The sequence below is a fragment of the Nicotiana tabacum genome, chromosome 23, assembly GCF_000715075.1.
Source record: "Nicotiana tabacum cultivar K326 chromosome 23, ASM71507v2, whole genome shotgun sequence".
Taxonomy (NCBI): Eukaryota; Viridiplantae; Streptophyta; class Magnoliopsida; order Solanales; family Solanaceae; genus Nicotiana; species Nicotiana tabacum.
The window spans coordinates 43,891,835-43,915,666 of NC_134102.1; the positions used below are offsets into that span (position 1 = coordinate 43,891,835).

General features: G+C 41.3%; 1 non-coding gene across 1 annotated transcript; it reads right to left on the reverse strand.

Moving 5' to 3' along the window:
- Nucleotides 1–21,174: 21,174 nt before the first annotated feature.
- Nucleotides 21,175–21,281, reverse strand: LOC142177779 (small nucleolar RNA R71). Its single transcript, XR_012706335.1, has one exon. It is a non-coding gene; the product is annotated as a small nucleolar RNA R71 (small nucleolar RNA).
- Between the last annotated feature and the right edge of the window lie 2,551 nt (nt 21,282–23,832).

A 23,832-nucleotide genomic window follows, 5' to 3' on the forward strand; every position in this document is an offset into this window, starting at 1 on the left:
TAAATCCTTCCGAGGCGAACGACCCGATCCCATTAGAATAAGAAGCTTAAACGGGTCCTTGACCCCCACTCACGAATAAACGTGTGAGTTATAAAATTTTGTAAGGAAAACCTTTCAATGAAAATGCATGGCGCGTGAGAAATCCGTAGGAGGAACACCATTATTCCGCAGCAAATCATGAAACTTATTAAATATCTAAAAATGCGAGTCTATCACTCTACGCATGTCTAGTCTCAAGTCGTAAAGCGAAATAAAGGAATTAAACGAGAAGGATAACCCATATAATACAAGTATAGCATGGTGTGGACCTAAGTCTACCCGGACAATGACATAAATCTAGCTACGTACGAACTCTCGTCACCTCGTGCTTACGTAGCCCCCGCAACAAGTAACAAATATCAATTACAACACCTAGGGGTAGTTTCCCCCTCACAGAGTTAGACATGATATTTACCTCGCTCCGAAGTTCCATAACCGGTTCCAAAGCCCCTCTAACACCTCAAACTAATGCCCGCCTATCCAAAACTAGTCAAACAATGTGCAAACTAATAAAAATGCATTCTAATACTCATAACAAATCAATTTAGACAAATTTCCAACTCCGCTCGAAAAGTCGATAAAGCAACCCTCGGGCCCACGTGCCCGGATTCCGAAAATTTTCGAAGATAAACATTACCCATAATATTACGAACTCAAATATATGATTTATTCTCAATTCCATGCCCAAATTCGTGGTCAATATCCAAAAATATAAATTTCTAGGTTTTTCTTCGAAATCCCAAACTTTTACTAATTTCCATGTTTAAATCCATTCATTTACCATGTTTTTAACTTGGAATAGGTGGAAATCACTTACCTTGTGATTGATGCAGGAAATAGTGCTCCAAAATCGATCCAAGATCGGCTCCCATGGAGGAAATGAAATGAAAGATGGTCAAATTCCCGTTTTAAACTTCACTGCCCAGGTCCGCCCTTCTTCGTGATCGCGGAAAGACCATCGCTATCGCGAAGGCCAAAGAAACACTGCCTCCAATTTCCTCTTCGCGTTTGCGTTATCTTGGTTGTATTCGCGAACATTTGTGACCACCACCCTTCGTGTTCGCGTTCCACCAGCCGCGTTTGCGAAGCCCAACTGCTCCAGGCCCCACTCCCTCTTCCTTCTACCCGTTCGCGGCAGCTCTCCCGCGTTCACGTAGGCTATTCCAGACCCTCTTCCGTGTTCGCGGCGCCCGTGCCGCATTCGCAATGAACAACCATCAGCAGCCCAAAAATCCTCCCTTAGCGATCACGGGACTCCCTTCGCGTTCGCGAAGGACAACATCAGAACCAGTAACAACAGCAGCCAAAACAATCCGAATTGATCCGAAACCACCCCGAAACACACCTGAGGCCCATGAGGCCCCGTCCTACCATACCAACCAGTCCCATAACATAACACAAACTTGCGTGAGGCTTCAAATCATATCAAACAACATCGAAATCATGAATCATACCCCAATTCGGGCTTAATGAACTTTAGAACTTTAAACTTCTACATTCGATGCCGAAACCTATCAAATCACGCCCGATTGACCTCAAATTTTGCACACAGGTGACATTCGACATTACGGACCTACTCCAACTTCCGAACTCGGAATACGACCCCGATATCAAAAAGTCCACTCCCGATCAAACTTCCCAAAACCTTCAAATTCCAACTTTCATCAAATGACCCCAAAATGACCTACAGACCTCCAAATCCACATCTGGACGCGCTCCTAAGACCGGAATCACCATACGGAGCTATTCCCGGGCTCGAAATCCCAAACGGACACTGATAGAATTAAAAATATACTTCAACCCAAATTTATGAAATTCTTCCAAAACTCCAACCTTCCACAATAGGCGCTGAAATGCTCCCGGTCATCCAAAACCTGATCCAGACATACGCCCAAGTCCAAAATCATCATACGAACCTGTTGGAACCTTTCAATCCTGATTCCGAGGTCGTTTACTCAAAAATAAACCTTAATAAATTCTTCCAACTTAAAGCTTCCGAAATGAGAGTTTTCTTTTCAAATCAACTCCGAACTTCCCGAAATTCAATTCCGACCACGCACACAAGTCATAATACCTGAAGTGAAACTACTCAAGGCTTCAAACCGCCAAACGACGGACTAGAGCTCAAAACGACCGGGCGGGTCGTTACACATAGCAACTGGAATCGTCAAGTTTCGACATCGTATGAGAAATTTATTGTCATTTTACTAATAATTGGGTTGCCAGATAGTTTAGATTAATTACGAAATTACCATTGAATTCATATTTAAGAATCTGCATTATTTCCAAATTTAGAAATCAACATATCTCCTTCATTATAAGGTCAAATGGAGTGATTCAAAAGCTTAACTTGGCTCAAATTTCATGAGGAATCCATTGAATCATCAAAAGCGAGTTATGGGATCGTTTGGCACAAGAAATGAGGCATAACAGCTGGGCAGAAGCATATAATATCGAGGATTTATTTATTTGGTCAAATTTTGAGTTGGGGAGCTCGGACTTGGGTGATTTTGGAGGTAATTTTAATCACATGGATTGGGGTAAGTGTTCTATACTCGGTTTTGGTTATATTTCATGAATCCATTTTCATTTTTGGCATTTGATTGATGATTTCAAAGTAAAATTTGGGGATTTTTATCTAAAATTTCATAAAGTGAATTTTTGAGTTTTGAACATCGATTTATAGTCAGATTTGAGTGAAACTAGTATGGTTGGACTCATATCTGAATGAGTTGTTATATTTTATAAGTTTTGTCAGATTTCGAGTTGCGAGCCCGGGTTTGACTTTTTAGTTGACTTTGGGCTTTTAATTAAAGATTTCACCTTTATCTATTAAGTTTGTTTCCTTTGGAATTATTTAATGTTCTTGAGTTGCTTTTGGCTAGTTTCAAGCTGTTCAGAGGTCGGTACGCGCGTGATGGTATTTCTAGAGTATTGTTTGGCTTGCTCGGTATTGGGTTCAGCTTGTTCGAGGTAAGTAACACTTCTAAACTTGGTGATGAGGGTATGAATCCCTGATCATACGTGTTATGTGTTGGTGTTGACGCACATGCTAGGTGACGGGCGTGTGGGCGTGCACCATGTGAATTATGACTCGGTTGATTCTGTAGTACTATGTAGCTACCTAATCTTGTGTCTATCCATGAAATTTCTACGTGCTACATTAATTGATCTGTGATCCATGTTAGAAACCATATTTAGGCCATATGCTTATTCCATTGGGACCCACTGAGGCCGTTTCTGCTGTTGAATTATTTGCTTAAATTGCAATTACATACTCAGTTATATTCATTCCTTCGCATATCATATCTTAGTGTCACTTATCCTTTGTTGTCACATCATGATATCATTGTTTGGGCTGATTAGCATGAGATTTGTGATCCCGATAGGTTGGAAAGATTGATGACTGATTTGGGGCCTGAGAGACGTGTTGTGAGAGATATTGTGGATCGGGTTGCACGCCGCAGCAGGCCATATTGAATATATATATATATATATATATAATTATTATACGGATCGGGCTGCACGCCGTAGCAGGGCTTATAGGCTTTATTATTATATATGGGATCGGGCTGCACGCCGCAGGTTTTATTGATTGATGATGAGATCGGGTTGCACGCCGCAGCAGGCCATGTTGGCTTATATTAGCGCTTGGGCAGGATCTGCCCGTCTAGAGTCTGACACACTAGCAGTAATCGCAGGTACCGTACAATGCTGAGTCATTGAACGTGATAAGTGGGAGTACGAGACAGTGAGATTGAGTACTCTAAGAGTATGAGTACATAAGTTCATCACTGTGATGCATTGCATTGGACATGCATACTTGACATACATGCATACAGATGCATTTCCTCATGCTACACGGTTTGTGACATTCATGATTTCACATGCACATTGACATATAGGCATAGAGATGTACTTTCCTCATGCCATCTGAGATTGAAATATTTTATCTGTTGCTGAAAGTTTTTGGGCAAAATCATAGTTTTCTGATACACTCATATTTTGATGATTTCGGTGAAAGATTTGGATTTTACTGTTATATACCTGAAAAACATGCCTATTTTTCATAACTGCGAACGAGCTGAGCATCATATCTTTGAGTTATTACTTGTCATGTGTTTTATTATATTATTACGAGTTGTTCTTGGCTATTGGTGTTGGACTCTGACCGTTGTCCAAGCTCGTCACTACCTTCAAACTAAGGTTAGGTTTGTTACTTATTGAGTACATGATGTCGGTTGTACTCATACTACACTTCTGCACCTTGCGTTCAAATTTTGGTGTTGATGTTGTTGTATATGGCGAGAGCTGGCATGGAAGATGTACCTATATTCCGATTATAGCTGCCTCTTATTCTTGGTAGCTTTAGATTTATAAATCTGCTTATGTAATTTTCAAACATATGATATATTTATTTCATATCAGCTTTGTAAACTCTAAGTCTTAGAAGCTCATGATTTGTACTACCAGTCCTTGGGGAGTTGTATAAAATTCAATTATTTCATTTTTTACTCTTATCATTATCATTATATTATGATTTATTGTTAGTTGGCTTACCTAGTGGGTTGGGTTAGGTGTCATCAAGACTAATTGGATTTTGGGTCATGACAAGTTGATAGTTAGAATTTCGGGATTTTTGCTCATTCTCTTATATATTGAATCTTATACTTGGAGAGGGGCGATTTTGCTTGGAGATTTTCATATAATACTTTGGGGTAAGTGAGTTTTACTCATTTTTGGTATAATTTCAAGAATCTACATGGATTATTAACGCCTAAAAAAATGGAATTTTGGGATGAAATTTGTGGATTTTGCCTACAATTTAAGCGAATGAAATTGAGGTTTTGAGCAATGATATAGACGTGGATTTGAAAGCAAAACACATATTTAGACTCGCAGGGTTATGGGTGATCAGGATCTACCCCTTGACTCAGATTTTTACCATGTAGGCCTAGGATTGACTTTTGTTGACTTTTTGAGATATATATATTAAAGATTAAAGATTTACTATTTGGAATTGATTCTTATAGCTTTATTTAATGTTATTGAGTTGTATTTGGCTATGTTCGAGCCGTTGAAGGTGATTTCTAAGGGAAAGGTGATGTTGGAAGGTTGATTTGGGTTTGTCAAGACAAGTATCTTACCTAATCTTGTTGTGAGGGAATAACCCTTAGGATATGATCTTATTTGTCTAATTGTATGTGTGAGAAGCGACGAATATGCGAGGTGACGAGCCTATATACGGGTGTTATGTATGATTCATGATTGGAGTAGTCTATAGGCTGTATCATGCCTTGTTTCGAATACTGCTCTTCCTGCTATCATGCTTTATATCTTTGTATGACAACATAAACTTCTTGAATCATGCTAGAGATCATGTGTAAGTCTTGATTTCCTGTTTGGACATGATACTCGTTATTGTATGTCGTACTCTCCTAACCTGAGTTATAGTTATACACTTCGCACATGCATACATCTTAGCATGCTATTTCATCAGTACATGAGTATGGGATTTGATTTCTGTTATTTATATACATATATTCTTGTATATACTTTATGTGTGATGGACTAAGTTGACAGCACTTGAGTGGTTCGTGCGGGTTGAGTAATTAAAGCACGTGAGTTATCTGTGCGGTTGTTATGATTATGGAACGTGAGTTGTCCATACAGCGTGTGGATAAGGATCCATACCCCTATGGTCACCCTCTTATGTTTCTCTCTTGATGGCGTACACGCGGATTGTGAAAAACGAATCGGTGGTTGGACTTTGTGTATCTTCTCTATATGCAAACTCTTTGAATGAATATATGATTTTTATCGCATATCTTTATGCTAGCTACGGAATATATACATGCCTTTATTACATATCTTCTCTATATGCTACTTTAATTGATGAAATGATTCACGGTATAAATCTTCTCTATATATTAGTTCGTATAACTTGACTTGTTTATCTGTGCATATCTTCTCTATATGCAAATATTGACGGTTATTTGATATTTCATGCATATCTTCTCTATATGAAATTACTGACGGTTATTCGATATTTGCATATCTTCTCTATAAGCTACATGATTTAAGAATTGATTCACAGTATATATCTTTTCTATATGTCAACTTGGGTAACTTGGCTTGCTTATTTATGCATATCTTCTTTATATGCAATTGTGATGATTTAATGATGTTAGGAGCATATCTTCCCTATATGTTGAGTTGTTAAACTGGCACGGAACCTGCGCATATTTTCTATATATATAATTTTTGACGAGTTATTTGTTATGAAACGCATATCTTCTCTATATGTTGAACAGTTAGTTTGGTTATAATGCTTGTGTATATCTTCTATATGTGCACCGATGGCCTTATCTATACTTCACGCTTAGATTTTGATAATGTTGTTGTATACATGTTTAAATTATTGAGCTGTACAAGTTAAGTAAAATGAGTATCTTTTGACTTAAAACTTCGTCGCTACTTCACCTAGGCTAGTATTGATACTTACTGAGTACATAAGGTCAGTTGTACTCATACTATACTTTTATACCTTGCATGCAGGTTTTGGTGGCTGAGCTAATGTAGATGGTGATGGCTAGCATTGAGATGTGCCAGCATTCCAGATTCAAGCTACCACTTGTTCATGGTAGTTTAGGACTTATAATTTTGTTTATTAAACATCAAACATATGTTGTATTTGTTCTTCGTATCCGAGTTATATCTTAATCTCAGCCGCTCATGACTTGTACTACCAATCCTTGAAATATTATATGGAATTCAACAATCTTATTTAATGATTGTTGATGATCTTTCATTTGTTGTTCGGCTTATCTAGAGAGATGAGTTAGGTGCCATCACGACTTGATAGGATTTTGGATCGTCACAGGAAATTAAACAGAAATGGCGGATTACGTTTCACTTATGGAACACGTCACCACGATTTTGAAATAGGGTGTCATACACGCTTCTTTTCCACGCCGAGTCCTCTACGATTTCTCGAATATTCATCAATAATTATTTAAAAAGTGGGGGACGCAGAAAGTGGGCCTATCACGTAAAAAATCCAAATATTGACACGTGGCAGATTATGCCAAGTTATATGTACGAGAACAATCAATTTGATTGGCAGGTCATTTGAAGAATGAATTTGAGATGAATTGATCCAAGATCTACCGCGATCATTGATATCAACTCTACTAAGGAGTCAACACGAGAAGGGATTACAGAGCAGTTGCAAATTCTTTAAGCGTAACATGCAAAAACGACAAGTAATGGAGATAACGTGCAAGCGAGACATTAGAAGACAATTACAAAAAATATTATTATTTAAATCCCCATTTCTCCCACTTTGTAACCATCTGAAAAACTCTTGAACTCTTTCGACTAATATACTGAATTATTACTGAGCAAGAAAAAGATCTTATAGTATAAGCAGAATCAATAAGAATTCTACTTTATTTTCATTTGATCTCAATATTTGCTCTTTATTTTTGGTACTGTTGTTATTCAATTCTACTATTTATATCTGAGGAAGTGAATCAATTCGATTGTTTGCAGCCTTGAAATACAAATTTAATTGATTTGGCCTATAAATTGAATTTTAGGGTAAACACTCTCCAACCTGCTTTCTTCTGTCCAATTCCTTTTTTTCTTTTTTAAAGAGAGTGATTTATTTGTTTGCACTTAATAAAAATCTAAATCTTAATCATTCAAATCCCAGTCATTAAGTGTATTTATTTTTAAATTTGAATCTTAATCATTCAAATCTCAAACATTAAGTAGATCTTTTTAATTTAATAATAATGTCTTGATAATATTATCATGTTATCAATGATATCTACAAAGACGATATTTCACTACCACCCTATCTACTTTCACCGTCACCTAACGATGTGCCGTTGTCAACACTATCAACTATTAGCACCCATAATTCACGACCACCATCCTCAACTACAACCCCTATAACTATCAAATCACCACAATTGCATTTACAATCATCACCATCAATTACCTTGTTACAGCCACCACTAATCAGCATCAGCCATAGCCATATATCGCTAACTATCATTACCGGTCGTCACCATCATTAGCTATCACCATCACCACCATAATTATCAGCCACCACCATCAACTACAACCATAACTATTACTATTCATCATCATCACCACTAGCTACTATCCACATTTATCACCATCAATTGCCATCAACACAAATTATCGCAATTCATTACCTACAACCATCACTGTTAACCATTACCACCACCAAGAATGATGTCAAATTTATATTTCTAATACTTTATTAATATAATATTAAGGTTAATTATTACTAATATTTTAATAAAATTTTATATTTTATTAATTTTCAATATAGACGAATTTGATACATTTTTATGCTGAAAAAATAAATAATTTTAATTACTCAGTATTTAAATTTTAATTCAATATCTTAATTTACAGATATGTATTTAGACTTATACGTCTTAATTTTTATACACATTTATTATTTTAATCTGTAATCAGATTTGACATCTTAATCTTTAAAAAAATAAATGGGGACTTAACTTTTTCTGTTAAGTGTGCATGTTCTTGTAATGCAGTGGTATGAAAAAAGCAGATACATAAGCACAATCCATGATTCTTTGTAACAAAATTCTCACAGGGAAATGAGTAAGCATGACATTCATTTGTTATGGTCTAGTTATGCAAGGATTAAAATATAGAGATTAAATATGCGATGAAAGTAGTTGTTTGGTACGAATCTCCATATAACACACCATTTTATACTTGCTCTTGGAAGTATCTTTGATTTCAGATTGAAAACGACGAATTCTCAATTAATGGCCCTACCTATCGACAACAAAGCTCGCCTTTAAGATGAGAACAACAACTTAATCCCCGGGGGCGGAAGGCCACTCGTCGATCCCGTTGGAGCTCGGTTTGAAGAGCCAATAGACGTAAATTCACATGCGGCCATCGAGGTAAACCAACTTTCCGACCCTGAAAATAGCATTCATGATGGAACTCGGTCTGCAGCTCGAAATACCCAAAACGCTGAGAAAAACGGAATCCATTTGCGTATGATCTTCGAGATATTGCAAGCTCAAGAAGTAGCAATAGCCCAGTTGTAGAGCCAAACCCAGGCACCGACCAGACTCGATCCCAGTCCACCCAAAGAATTCACCCATAAAACGGGGCCAGCTATAGTAAGGTCAAATGAGCAAGAATCGGGGACTAATCCCAAAATTATTAAGATGCTCGAATAACTGACAAAACGAATAGAGTCAGGAGAAAGGAGGATCGGGGAAAACGACAAAAAAGTTGAAACATATAACTCCAGGGTTGATCAGATCCCGGGGGCACCACCGATATTGAAGGGCTTAGATTCCAAAAAATTCATACAAAAGCCTTTCCTCCCAAGCGCGGCTCCTAAACCGATCCCAAAGAAGTTTCGCATGCCCGATATTCCTAAATATAATGGAACGACCGACCCCAACAAATATGTCACCTCTTACACATGTGCCATCAAAGGGAATGATCTAGAGGACGATGAGATCGAATCTGTATTATTGAAAAAATTCGGTGAAACCCTGTCAAAGGGAGCAATGATATGGTATCATAATTTACCATCTAACTCTATTGATGTTTTTGCTATGCTTGCAGATTTTTTCGTAAAAGCACATATTGGGGCCATAAAAGTCAAGACCATGAAGTTGGAACTATTTAGGGTAAGACAAAAGGATAACGAGATGCTAAGAGAATTCGTATCTCGTTTCCAAATGGAACGAATGGATCTACCACCAGTCACAGACGATTGGGTTGTTCAAGCTTTCACTCAAGGTCTAAACGAACGAAGCCCGATGGCTTCACGGCGGCTAAAGCATAACCTGATCGAGTACCCAACTATTACTTGGGCCGATGTGCACAATCGGTATCAATCCAAAATAAGAGTCGAAGACGACCAGTTGGTTCTGTGTCCGATTTTAAAAGGGATATCGACCGAGAACCAAGGTAAAACAAGGATCGATACCGGCCGTATAACGGAGATTGTAGGGGTAGCGAACCTTTACGCAAACCGTACGAGGCGCAAAGAGAAATGATTGAGGCCAAGGGTCTCGGGGGTTGATGAACAGGCATGGGTTCGATAGGTTTACCAGACCTAAGGAAGCACTTCGGTTATCGGAGTATAACTTCAGCATCGATGCAGCCGCTATCGTATCGGCTATCGGACGCATCAAAGATACTAAATGGCCTCGACCTATGCAGACCGATCCTGCCCAGAGGAATCCCAATCAAATGTGCGAATATTATGGCACTCATGGCCACAGAACGGAAGATTGCAGGCAACTAAGAAAGGAGGTAGCTCAGTTATTTAACAAAGGGCACCTTCGAGAATCTTTAAGTGACAGGGCCAAAAACCATTTCAAAAATAGGAATTTCAATAGACAAAATGAACAAGAAGAGCCACAACACATTATCCACATGATCATTGGTGGGATTGATACCCCTCTAGGGGCCGGTGCTTAATCACACTAAGATGACGGTTGTAAGAGAAAAGCGATCCCGGACTCAGGATTACACCCCTAAAGCAACCTTGTCCTTTAATAACGAAGACGCGGAGGGAATCATGAAACCACATAACGATACACAGGTAATATCTGTACTTATGAATAAAACTCAAGTTAAACATGTGTTAATTGATCCAGGAAGTTCGGTCAACATCATTCGATCGAGGGTCGTAGAACAACTCGGTCTACAAAACCAGATCGTGTTCGCAACCTTGGTACTAAACAGATTTAATATGGCATGTGAAACTACTAAGGGTGAAATAATCTTGCCAGTTAACGTTGCCGGAACCATCCAAGAAATGAAGTTCCACGTGATCGAAGGCGATATGAGATACAACGCCCTATTCGGAAGGCCGTGGATCCACAATATGAGGGTTGTACCCTCGACCCTCCACCAGGTTTTGAAGTTCCCAACATTGGAGGGAATCAAAACGGTCTACAGGGAGAAACCGACCGCAAAAGAAATGTTTTCCATCGATAAAGTAATTCCGATATCATCATTATCATCAGCAAAAGGATCGGATTCAAAGAAGGAACGGAATACTAAATAGCAATTACAAACGTCAGCTTCGACCCAATTAGAGAATCAGAAGACTGACGAAGATGATGAACATAGGATCCCTCGATCTTTCGTGGTTTCCGATGATTCCGACGCCACACAATCAACAATCGAAGAACTGGAGCAAGTCATACTAATCGAATATCTGCCCAAACGAAAGGTATACCTGGGCACGGGGTTAGATCCCGAGCTCAGGAGAAAGCTTATTCAATTTCTTATAGCTAACATAGACTGTTTCGCTTGGTCTCATCTTGACATGACAGGGATCCCACCGGGAATCACCGCTCATAAGCTAAGCTTGGACCCAAAACTTCACCCGGTAAAACAATAAAGGAGGCCCTAGTCCGAGGTCGAACGCGCCTTCATAAAAGATGAGGTAACCAAACTTCTTAAAATAGGGTTCATTCGGGAAGTAAAGTACCCCGAATGGCTAGAAAATGTAGTGGTAGTCCCTAAAAAGGGGAACAAACTTAGAATGTGTAAAGATTATAAAGACCTGAATAAACATGCCCTAAGGACTCTTTTCCTTTGCCTAATATTGATCGTATGATCGATGCCACGATCGGCCACGAGACTCTCAGTTTTCTCGATGCCTATTCCGGATAAAACCAAATACAGATGAACCCGGAGGATCAGGAAAAGACCTCATTTATCACCAAGTATGGGACCTACTATTATAATGTAATGCCATTTGGCCTAAAACATACTGGTGCAACTTACCAATGCCTAGTAAACAGAATGTTCGAAAAGCAAATAGAAAAATCAAGGGAAGTTTATATTGATGAGATGTTGGTTAAATCCCTGCAAGCAGATGACCATTTAAAGCATTTGCTGGAAACTTTCGACATACTAAGGGAGTACAATATGAAGCTCAATCCCAAAGAATGTGCTTTCGGGGTTGGCTCGGGCAAGTTTCTCGGTTTCATGGTGTCCAATCGAGGAATCGAGATTAACCCCGATAAAATCAAAGCAATCAAAGACATGACAGTGGTAGATAATGTAAAGGCTATACAAAGGCTAACAAGACGGATAACCGCCCTGGGACGATTTATTTCGAGATCCTCGGATAGGAGCCACCGATTTTTCTCTTTGCTTAAAAAGAAAAGCACGTTTTCATGGACTCCGGAATGTCAGCAGGCTTTGGAAGAGCTAAAATGTTATCTATTGAGCCCTCCGTTGCTTCATACCCCGAAGGCATACGAACAACTTTACCTATATCTAGCTATCTCGGAGGTAGCGGTAAGTGGAGTCCTAATTCGAGAAGAGCGAGGTACGCAATTCCCTATTTATTATGTCAGTCGAACTCTAGGAGAAGCCGAAACTAGATATCCACACTTAGAAAAATTAGCGCTTGCTTTAATAAGTGCCTTTAGGAAGTTAAAATCATATTTCCAGTGCAATCCGATACATGTTGTAACAACTTGTCCTCTACGAAATATTTTACACAAACCTGAGCTTTCAGGTCGATTGGCCAAATAGGTCATAGAGATCGGTGGGTACGACATCGAGTATCGACCTCGAACCGCTATCAAATCCCAAAACTTAGCGGACTTCGTGGCTGACTTTACGCCGGCCTTCGTAACCGAGAACGAAAAGGAATTACTGATAAAATCGGGTACCTCTTCGGGAATCTGGACCCTCTTTACGGATGGTGCCTCGAACGCAAAGGGATCCGGACTGGGCATCGTACTAAAATCGCCCATAGGTAATATAGTTAGACAGTCTATTAAAACTATAAAATTGACTAACAATGAGGCCGAGTATGAGGCCGTGATTGCAAGTCTCGAACTAGCTAGAAGCATGGGAGCCGAGGTCGTGGAGGCTAAATGTGATTCCCTCCCCGTGGTAAATCAAGTCAACGGGACTTTTGAAGTCTGGGAAGATCTAATGCAGAGGTACTTGGATAAATTGCAAGTGAGGTCGACGCTCTTGCAAACTTAGGGTCGTCGGTCGAGGATGACGAACTCAACTCGGGGAGTGTCGTGCAATTCATGAAATCAGTAATCGAGGAAGGTCATGCTGAGATAAACTCCACAAGTCTAAACTGGGATTGGAGAAACAAATATATAGAGTACTTCAAGAACAGAAAACTTCCATCGGATCCAAAGGAACGGAGAACTCTACGCACAAAAGCTGCACGGTTCACCTTATCCAATGATAGAATGCTGTTTAGAAGGACGTTCGATGGTCCACTAGCAATATGTTTGGGACAGGAGATACCGACTACATCCTACGTGTGATTCACCAGGGCACTTGTGGGAATCATTCCGGTACCGATTCATTAGTCCACAAAATAATCAGAGCAGGATATTATTGGATCGATATGGATAATGATGCAAGGGAGTTCGTTCAAAAATGCGACAAATGTCAAAGACATGCACCCATGATTCATCAACCCGGGGAACTTCTCCACTCGGTCCTAGCTCCTTGGCCTTTCATGAAATGGCGAATGGACATCGTCGGCCCCCTCCCATCGGCCCCAGTTAAGGCTCAGTGTATTTTGTTTATGAATGATTATTTCTCTAAATGGGTTGAAGCACAGGCTTTCCAGAAAGTCAGAGAAAAGGAGGTGATAGACTTCATTTGGGACCACATCATATGTCGGTTTGGGATGCCATCTAAGATTGTATGTGACAATGGAAAGCAATTCATCGGAAGCAAAGTAACCAAATTTCTCGAAGATCACAAAATCAAAAGGATCCTATCAACACCTTATCATCCCAGCGGGAACGGACAGGCCGAATCGACCAACAAAACCATCATCCAAAATCTTAAGAAAAGATTAACCAACGCTAAAGGAAAATGGAGAGAAATACTACCCGAAGTCCTATGGGCATACCACACAACATCAAAATCGAGTACCGGAGCGACACCATTCTCGTTGGTTTATGGCGCTGAAGCTCTTATCCCGGTTGAGGTCGGATAACCTAGCATTAGGTTTTGATATGCAACAAATGAGTCGAATAACGAGACGATGAACACGAGCCTTGAATTATTGGACGAAAAACGAGAAGCGGCCCTCGTCCGATTAGCCGCTCAAAAACAACGGATCAAAAGGTATTATAATCAAAGAACCAATCTTTGATATTTTAAAATCGGGGACTTAGTATTAAGAAAAGTTACCCTTAACATCCGAAATCCAAATGAAGGAAAACTGGATCCTAACTAGGAAGGGCAGTATCAGATTCTCAAAATCGTCGGTAAAGGATCCTACAAGCTCGGCGTGATAAACGGAAAATAACTACCAAGCAATTGGAATGTGTCGCACCAAAAACGATATTACTGCTAAGGTATGACCGTCCCATGTTCATTTATATTTTGAAACTAACCCTTGGAGGAGTTTGACCAGGAACATGGATGGATTAGTCAACCTGAAGCCTTCAGGCCTGACAGCATGCTTTGCACTCTTTTTCCCTTAGATCGGTTTTATCCCAAATGGGTTTTTCGGCAAGGTTTTTAATGAGGAAACCATTGATCGTGCTAACATAGAACAATTTGACAGTATCCAAGGCCTCTTTACAATCAACCTCGAATACTGGAGGGAATTACCGTCGAATATATCAAGTTATATCAAGTTCGATGCAAAGAAGTTACTTCACGACAACAGGGTTTCGATAGGAAAAATTGTGAGAGCCAAATGGTCAAAACGAACCATGCTCCTGTAGTTAGATCGATCCCTGGTACAAAAGCATGAACACATGTATAATGGCAAAGAGAAAATTCTCCTTTACCGATATCTCATATCTCAGAATCCATCCCCTATTTCGTGATCTATTATGCAAACAGGCTCAAGGACCGACCATTACCCTATAAATCGGGGATTGCCAAACTGAAAAATCAACGAGATCAAGCCCCACATAAAGCCCACGGGCTACATCACTTCAAGTTCGAGCAATCACTCACTTGACCAAAAAGCCTACGGGCTACATCACTTCGAGTTCGAGCAATCACTCACTTGACCAAAAAGCCAATGGGCTACATCACTTTGAGTTCGAGTAATCACTCACTCGACCATAAAGCCCACGGGCTATATCACTTCGAGTTCGAGCAACACTCACTCGACTATAAAGCCTAAGGGCTACCCCAACTTGAGTTTGAGCAACCATTCTCACTCGGGGACAATCTACGAAGCCCAAGGGCTACCTTATTTCGAGTTCGAGTAAACACTCACTCGACTACTAAGCCTGCCTACGGGCTACATCACTTCGAGTTCGAGCAACACTCACTTGACTATAAAGCCTAAGGGCTACCCCAACTCGAGTTTGAGCAACCATTCTCACTCGGGGACTATTTACGAAGCCCAAGGGCTACTTTATTTCGAGTTCGAGTAAACACTGACTCGACTACTAAGCCTACGGGCTACATTACTTCAAGTTCGAGCAATCACTCACTCGACTACTAAGCCTAAGGGCTAATTTTATTTCGAGTTCGAGCAATCACTAACTCGACCATAAAGCCTACGGGCTACATTACTTCGAGTTCGAGCAATCACTCACTCGACTACTAAGCCTAAGGGCTAATCTTATTTTGAGTTTGAGCAATCACTCACTAGACCATAAAGCCTACGGTCTACATCACTTCGAGTTCGAGCAATCACTCACTCAACCATAAAGCCTACGGGCTACATCACTTCGAGTTTGAACAATCACTCACTCGACTACTATGCCTAAGGGCTAATCTTATTTCGAGTTTGCGCATTCAGTCACTCGACCATAAAGACCACGGGCTACATCACTTCGAGTTCGAGAAACACTCACTCGACTATAAAGCCTAAGGGCTATCCCAACTCGAATTCGAGCAACCATTCTCACTCGAGGACTATCTACGAAGCCCAAGGTCTACCTTATTTTGAGTTCGAGTAAACACTCACTCGACTATTAAGCCTATGGGCTACATTACTTCGAGTTCGAGTAAATACTCACTCGACTACTAAGCCTACGGGCTACATTATTTTGAGTTCGAATAAGCAATCACTCAACTATTAAGACTAAGGGCTACTCTTACTTCGAGCTCGAGCTAACACTCACTTGGTTATAAAGACTACAAGGTCCAACTTCGATCAAATTGCCTAAGGCCTCGAACTTATGAAAACTTTCATAAGGCATGAATGAAACAAAATCTTCACAAGGCAGAGAATAAAACAGAGACAAGTCGGGAAAGGAAAAGAACTTTGTATATATAGAAGAAGTATTTACAACGTCCGATCAGGACCTTACAAAAAATCAAAATGGAAAAAACCCTAAGTTTCCTGGTTATCTCCAGGGGCAGTCTCTTCTCCATCGGGCTCCTCCCCGCTCTCAGACCCACTCTTGCTCCCATCATCATCATCATCATCATCGAAAGCCAAGGCTTCGGCATCGGCTTCAAGCTCTTTAGCCTTTTTTATCTCCTCGGTAAGATCAAAACCTCGAGCATGGATCTCCTCGAGGGTTTCACTCCGAGATTGGCATTTGGAAAGTTCAGCAACCCAATATCCTCGAGTTTGAGCGGTCTCGGCTGCCTTTTTTGCCTGTACTTGAGCGGCTTCAGCATCGGCCCGATAGACGGCCACGAATGCATCTGCCTCGGCCTTTGCTTTTTTGGCTTTAGATTTGGCCTTGGCAAGTACGGAAGCCAACCGAGCCTCGAGCTCCTCTATTTTTTTTGCTTGAACCGAGCTCTTCTCCTTCATGACTTGAAGTTGACTTTCGGCCGATAATAATTGGGCTCGAGCACTCTCTTTTTCTGCAGCAAGGCGGTCCATGCCTTCTTTCCACCCCAAGGTCTCTGCCCTTATCGTATCGACCTCCTCACAAAGCAGCCCGATCACCTCAAGCTTCTGCTGCAGCTGTGAGATCAAAATATTAGCCACCGTTCCCGAATCGAGCCCATGAGTTTTTAAGATTATCATTACCTGCTCGGTCAGGTCGGTCTAATCTTGGTATGCCTTGGCCAACTTGGCTCGGAGATCTTTGATCCCTTCCTCTTTCTGCCCATTAAGAAGTTTGAGGGCATTTCTCTCTTCTAAAAGCCCTCGGAAGTCGGCCTCAAGTCGGCTCAGTTCCGTTCGAGACTTGGAAAACTCCTCTTGATGAAGAGCTAAGGCTTATACGAAAAAGAGAAAACGTTAGGCAAAAAATGAAAAAATATGACATCGACAAAGGGAATCGAGACTTACCCGATTCAGGGTTCGTTGAACCTCGAAGAAAAGACCCGACGCGTCACTCGGGCCGGTAGTATCCTCAATACCAGTAAACAAATCACGAAAGGGATCCTCTCCCTCATGGTCCCCATCTACCTCGAGGGTCCCCAAAGCTCGGGCTTCCCGAATCGCCCCTTCGGAAAAAGCAGGGAGAGTAGGCGAGTCTCCGATTACTATTGTCCCAAGCGAGTCGCTTGGGACGTTCTCCTCAGTTCGAAGAGCTTTAAGGCCGGCCACTTCAGATATACCCACCATTTTTTGACTTTGGTGGGAGGCATCTTCGATCTCCAATGACTCGGGGACTTTGCCTGAGTCCTTCTCCGATATCCCCTCAGTTCGAGATGGAGCCTCATCAACCGCCATCGACCCAGCTGCCTTTGGGGCATCGATGGTTTTCTTCACTCGGGCCACCAGTATGGACTCGTCATTTTCTTGTTCTTCTTTGTCTACATCCCTTAGACGCCGAACAGATTCTTCGGTCAAAGGGATGATGTTCTTCCTCGGCAGTAGAGGACCTTTTTCTCTTGTTATCCTTTGCCGGTTTCGAAACCGGGGCCGAAGTCTCTTCCTCACCAGACGAGGGCCTCATGAATGCATCTTTGCCCATGCCTACACACAAGAAAATTGGTTTAAGTATAGGAAAGACATTTTGTTCGAATCATTGAAGACATGGGAAAGAGGCTTACCATGATTTTTAGCCTCCCATCGGCCCTTTGATAAGTCGTGCCACGAGCGCTCGGCATAAGTGGAGGTCGAAGCTAGGTCCCGTACCCAACTCTTAAGGTTAGGAATATCACCGGGCATCCAAGCAACCGCTACATCAGGAAAAAGGATACCGGTGAGAAAGAAACAGAGGAGCAAAACAATAGGAGTTAATAGTAGAAATTATACTTACACTTCATGTTCCATTCCTCGGGAAACGACATCTTCTCGGCAGGGATTAAGTCAGAAGTCTTCACTCGAATGAACCTGCCCATCCAGCCTCGATCCTTGTCCTCGTCTATGCTCGAGAACAACACTTTGGTCGCCCGGCACTGGAGTTTTATTAACCCACCTCGATAGAGGCGGGGGATGTACAATCTAATGAGGTGGTCGAGGGTTAAAGACATCCCCTCAACTTTGTTCATGAAGAAGCGAATCAGAATAACGATCTGCCAAAAAGAAGGATGGATTTGGCCTAGGGTTACTTGATATTGGCAGCAAAAATCGATGACAACAGGGTCGAGAGGGCCCAACGTGAAAGGGTAAGTATACACACTTAAAAACTCTTTCACATGGGTAGTAATATCTTCTTCGAGAGCCGGGACTATCACTTCTATGTCCTCCCAGTTGCAATCTTTCCTTAACTGCTTAAGATGTCCCACGGTTATCGAGCACATATATCTTGATACTAGCTCGCATCAACCAGGGACCGGTGAAGCTTTGTTGATCTTAAAATCGAAGGTAAGAACACACACCCCGGGAACACACTCCTCAGGTCGTGGATCCACCGGTGTTTTGTCGCCGGCGGGCCGCGAAGAAGAAGCTTTTTCTTTTTGAGGAATGGTTTTTTACGTTTTCGCCATTGGGATTTGATGATTGAAGATAGAGAATGATAACAAGATTTGGTTCTCGATAACCGAGGGCCATCTTAAGTAGTTAAGGAAAGATTGCAACTGGGAGGACATAGAAGTGATAGTCCCGGCTCTCGAAGAAGATATTACTACCCATGTGAAAGGGTTTTTAAGTGTGTATACTTACCCTTTCACGTTGGGCCCTCTCGACCCTGTTGTCATCGATTTTTGCTGCCAATATCAAGTAACCCTAGGCCAAATTCATCCTTCTTTTTGGCGGATCGTTATTCTGATTCGCTTCTTCGTGAACAAAGTTGAGGGGATGTCTTTAACCCTCGACCACCTCATTAGATTGTACATCCCCCGCCTCTATCGAGGTTGGTTAATAAAACTCCAGTGCCGGGCGACCAAAGTGTTGTTCTCGAGCATAGACGAGGACAAGGATCGAGGCTGGATGGGCAGGTTCGTTCGAGTGAAGACTTCTGACTTAATCCCTGCCGAGAAGATGTCGTTTACCGAGGAATGGAACATGAAGCGTAAGTATAATTGCCCGCGAACTCAAGGCAGTGAGGCAGTGGAAATCCGCAGCCGGATCCGCAGCCGCGGATGAAAGCCAAGCACGCAGGGTTAATTATGTAAATTTCTAGGCGACTAACCTAAACCTATATGAAGCCTAAACTCGCCTAGCAGTTGAAGATAGCTGGTTTTAGAAGATTTTAGACGCAAGAACAAGGGAGAGAAGACGGATAATTTCCTAAGAGTTTTCATCTTCTTCTTCATACTTCTATTTGTTGTTATGAATTATTTTAGTGATTTGTTTTCCATTAGTATGAGTAGCTAAATCTATTATCTAGGGTTGATGGAACCAATTGTTGGATGAAGTCTTGACTCGATTTTGTTATAATTGAGCCGTGTTTATTCTATGATTGTTCAACTACGTATTGTATTGTGGTTAATTGAAAGGGCCCTTGATTAATCGTGTCTAGTTACCTTGTGTTGCTTGAGAAAGAACACTTGGTTAGATTGTTGTTGAACAACACCACTTTTGGGTAAGTTAAGAGATTAATTACTTGAATTTAAAAGTGGGGTTAGAAATAACGAAGCTTTGGTGGGATAATTCTGAGTTGCATAAATTGTTAACTAGAGTAGTTCGAGAGAATGCTTCTAGTAAACTATCGTATTTGATCGAGAGATAATTGCGGTAGCCCGGAACTCATAATCCTTATAGAGTACTACGACAAGATTATAGCTAAATAGTTAAGAATTAATCCGGCAATTGGGAAAATCAATAGCCCTAGATCCTTTTACCCTTGAATTCAATTTTAGTCCTGATTATTGCTAATTTTATTGTCATTTTTCCTTAGCTAAATAAATTCTACTGATTATTCATAAAACTCTTGCATCCGGAAGTTGACTAAGCTTATCACTAGCATTATTTAAAGTTTTAGTAAATAGGTTAGTTCCTTGTGGGATTTGACTCCGGACTTGAACCGGGTTATATTTGCAGTGACCGCTTAGTCCTTTTTACATGGCATAGTTAGGCGTGATCAAATTTTGGCGTCGTTGCCGGGGAACTAACGGTGTTATTTATTACAACTTAGAAGAATTGCTAGGATTCTTAGTTTAGATCAATTTGTTATGGTGTTTAAATTTTTTCATTGAAATTCTCACGTTTGAATTCTCCTGTGACTCAGGTGTATGCCTAGAAGCTCTTCGAGGACTGGTGAACCTTTTGAAGGACTCTCAGACCCCGAGAAAGCATTCAGGGCATTAAATCGAGCTAACAAGAACAAACAGTTACAACAAAAACACACACTCGAAATTGAAATGGATAACGTGGACGATGTCAACAGAAATAATCAGAATAATCGGGTTGACCCAAACAATGGAGTGGTGGCACCTCTTGTGCCAGAAGCTGCTCTTTATGAATGGGCACAATCAAATGCTGATAACCTGGCCACCGCCATTGCTGTACCTCAGATACAAGCGGAGACATTCCAGATCACCAACAACATGCTGCATCTATTGCAAAATAAGGGACTGTTCTCCAGGTCATACATTAAAGACCCACAACAACATCTGAAGAATTTCCTATCAATATGTGTGACCCAAAGACAGCTGAATGTGACTCCTGAAGCCATCAAGCTATTACTGTTTCCTTTCTCTGTGACTGAAGAGGCTCAAACTTGGCTGAATTCGCTCCCAATAAACTCCATTGCCACTTGGGAAGAATTAGTCAAACAGTTCTTAAACAAGTTTTATCCTCCCAATAAGGCTGCAAGGCAGATTGATGAGATATTGCAATTCAGGCAGAAACCAACTGAGACCTTGTAAGAAACCTGGGAGAGGTTCAAGGGTATGCTAGTGAAGTGTCCACACCATGGCATTCCAGATCAGATGTTGGGACAGAGATTCTATATAGGTTTAGCAGACAGTTTGAAGGCCAATGTAGATGCTTCAGCTGGGGGTGCATTTTTTATCAAGACATTCACAGAGTGAAAGATTCATCTTGACAAGATAGCTCAAAATTCAGGCTGGATGACTAGAGGTACGACACTTACACCAATAGTGCATTCTGTTGCTCTTGACCCAAACAATTCCCATGCAGAGAATATAGCCACTCTCATGACCCAAATGAGCTTACTGACAAAGAAAATTGATGAGATGGGTACAAAGCAAGTGCACATTGTTGATACAACAAACGGAGGCTTGTGTACTCCTTGCATAAACCAGTCATATGTGTGCTCGTGGAGTGGAGAGAATGACAACCAGGGCTTCAGAGAAGACATGAATTATGTCAATAATTTTGGAGGTCAGAGGCAAGGTGGGCAACAATGGGGACCAGCACCAAACCAGCAGTACAGACCCAACCTGCCACAACACAACCCCAATTCTGGAGGCGCACGACCACAAAGTCAATTGTGCCTTATCAAAGGCAGCAAGGCTATAATCAGTAGCACCAGCAACAGTTGGCCTACCAACCACCTCATCAACAACAGGACAGCAACATGACAGAAATCAGGGGCATGCTGCAACAACTCATTGGGACAAATGGTAAGATGCAAGAAAAGTTAGCAGCACATGATTCGGCAATCAAAGGCATTGAAACTCAATTGAGATAGTTGTCTATAGCCTTGAACAATCGCCCACAAGGAACATTGCCTGCAGATACAAATATTAACCCAAAGGAACAGAACCCAAATCAGCTAATGGCAGTGAGTCTCAGGAATGGAAGAGATTTAGACAGAGAGCAAGAAGTTGCTCAATTTAGGAGAGAGACTACGCCAACTACTCCAATTACATTAGAGGCAGATGAGTCAGTAGAGCTCACCGAGGTTGTAATTAAACAAGCACAGGTTAACAAGGTAAGGAGAAGAACTGCGAACAAGTCTCAGAACATGTGGCACCTCTTGTGCCAGAAGCTTCCAACAAAGAAAAAACATCAAGTAGTGGACAGAGCTTGACTCCTACACCATTCCCTCAGAGATTGGCAAAACAAAAGAAAGATGATCAATACAGGAAATTCATGGAAATGCTTCGACATATTCAATTGAATATTCCACTAATGGATGCTTTGAGGGAAATTCTAGGGTATGCAAAAATGATGAAGGACTTGATGTCGCGGAAATTTGACTTCCAGGACCTGTCCACTGTAACTCTGACACAGACCTGCAGCTTGGTAGTGACAAGACCTATGGCCCAAAAGGTGTCTGATCCAGGTAGCTTCACTATCCCATGCACTAATGGGAGTTATGCTTTTGCTAAAGCATTGTATGACTTGGGAGCCAGCATAAACTTGATGCCCTTGGCAATCTATACAAAATTGGGCATTGGCAGAGCTAGACCGACCTCAATGTTGCTGCAACTGGCTGATCGCACAGTCAAAAAACCGACAGGAATTATTGATGATGTGCTTGTGCAAGTGGGAAATTTTGTATTTCCTGTAGACTTTGTTATTCTTGACTGTCAGGTGGATGAAGAGATACCCATCATTCTGGGAAGGCCATTCTTAGCCACTGGGAGTGCATTAATTGATTGTGAGACTGGAGAGTTAAAAATGAGGTTGAACAATGAAGAAATAATATTCAACGTTCAACAATCCATGAGGAGACACAGTGAATTTGCAAACTGCTCACTAGTGGAGGCCGTGGATGTGATACTGCAAGAAGAGGATGAGACCTTTAATGTCAAGGATCCACTAGAAGCCTGCTTGATGAATTTGGAAGAGATGGACGGTGAAGGGTTGGCAGAGTGGGTCATGGATCTCGAAGGTCAAGGATTCTGGAAAATGGAACCTCAGTTCGAGCCCCTACGCATAGAAGAGAGAGCAACACCACCTGCAAAACCATCAATAGAGGAGCCACCACAGCTGGACATGAAACCGCTTCCAGCCCACCTCAGGTACGCTTTCTTGGGGCCTAATTCTACTTTGCCTATTATTATATCATCTGGTTTGCTAGCTATGCAGGTAGAGCAACTATTACAGGTATTGCAAGAATGTAAGACTGCCTTTGGTTGGACCATGGCAGATATAAAGGGTATCAGCCCAACCTTTTGCATGCACAAGATTCTTCTGAAAGAGGGGCACAAACCTTCCAGGGAACATCAACGACGGTTGAACCCAAATATGAAGGAAGTAGTAAAGAAGGAAGTGATCAAGTGGCTGGATGCGGGTATCATCTTCCCCATCTCTGACAGGAACGGGGTCAGTCCTATCCAATGTGTGCCGAAAAAAGAGAGGAATGACGGTCGTACGAAATGAGAATAATGAGTTGATCTCGACTCGTACAGTCAAGGTGTGGCGGATTTGCATTGACTATCGGAAACTGAACACAGCCACTCGAAAGGACCATTTCCCATTGCCTTTCATTGACTAAATATTGGACAGGTTAGCTGGGCGGTCCCACTTTTGTTTCTTGGATGGATACTCAGGGTATA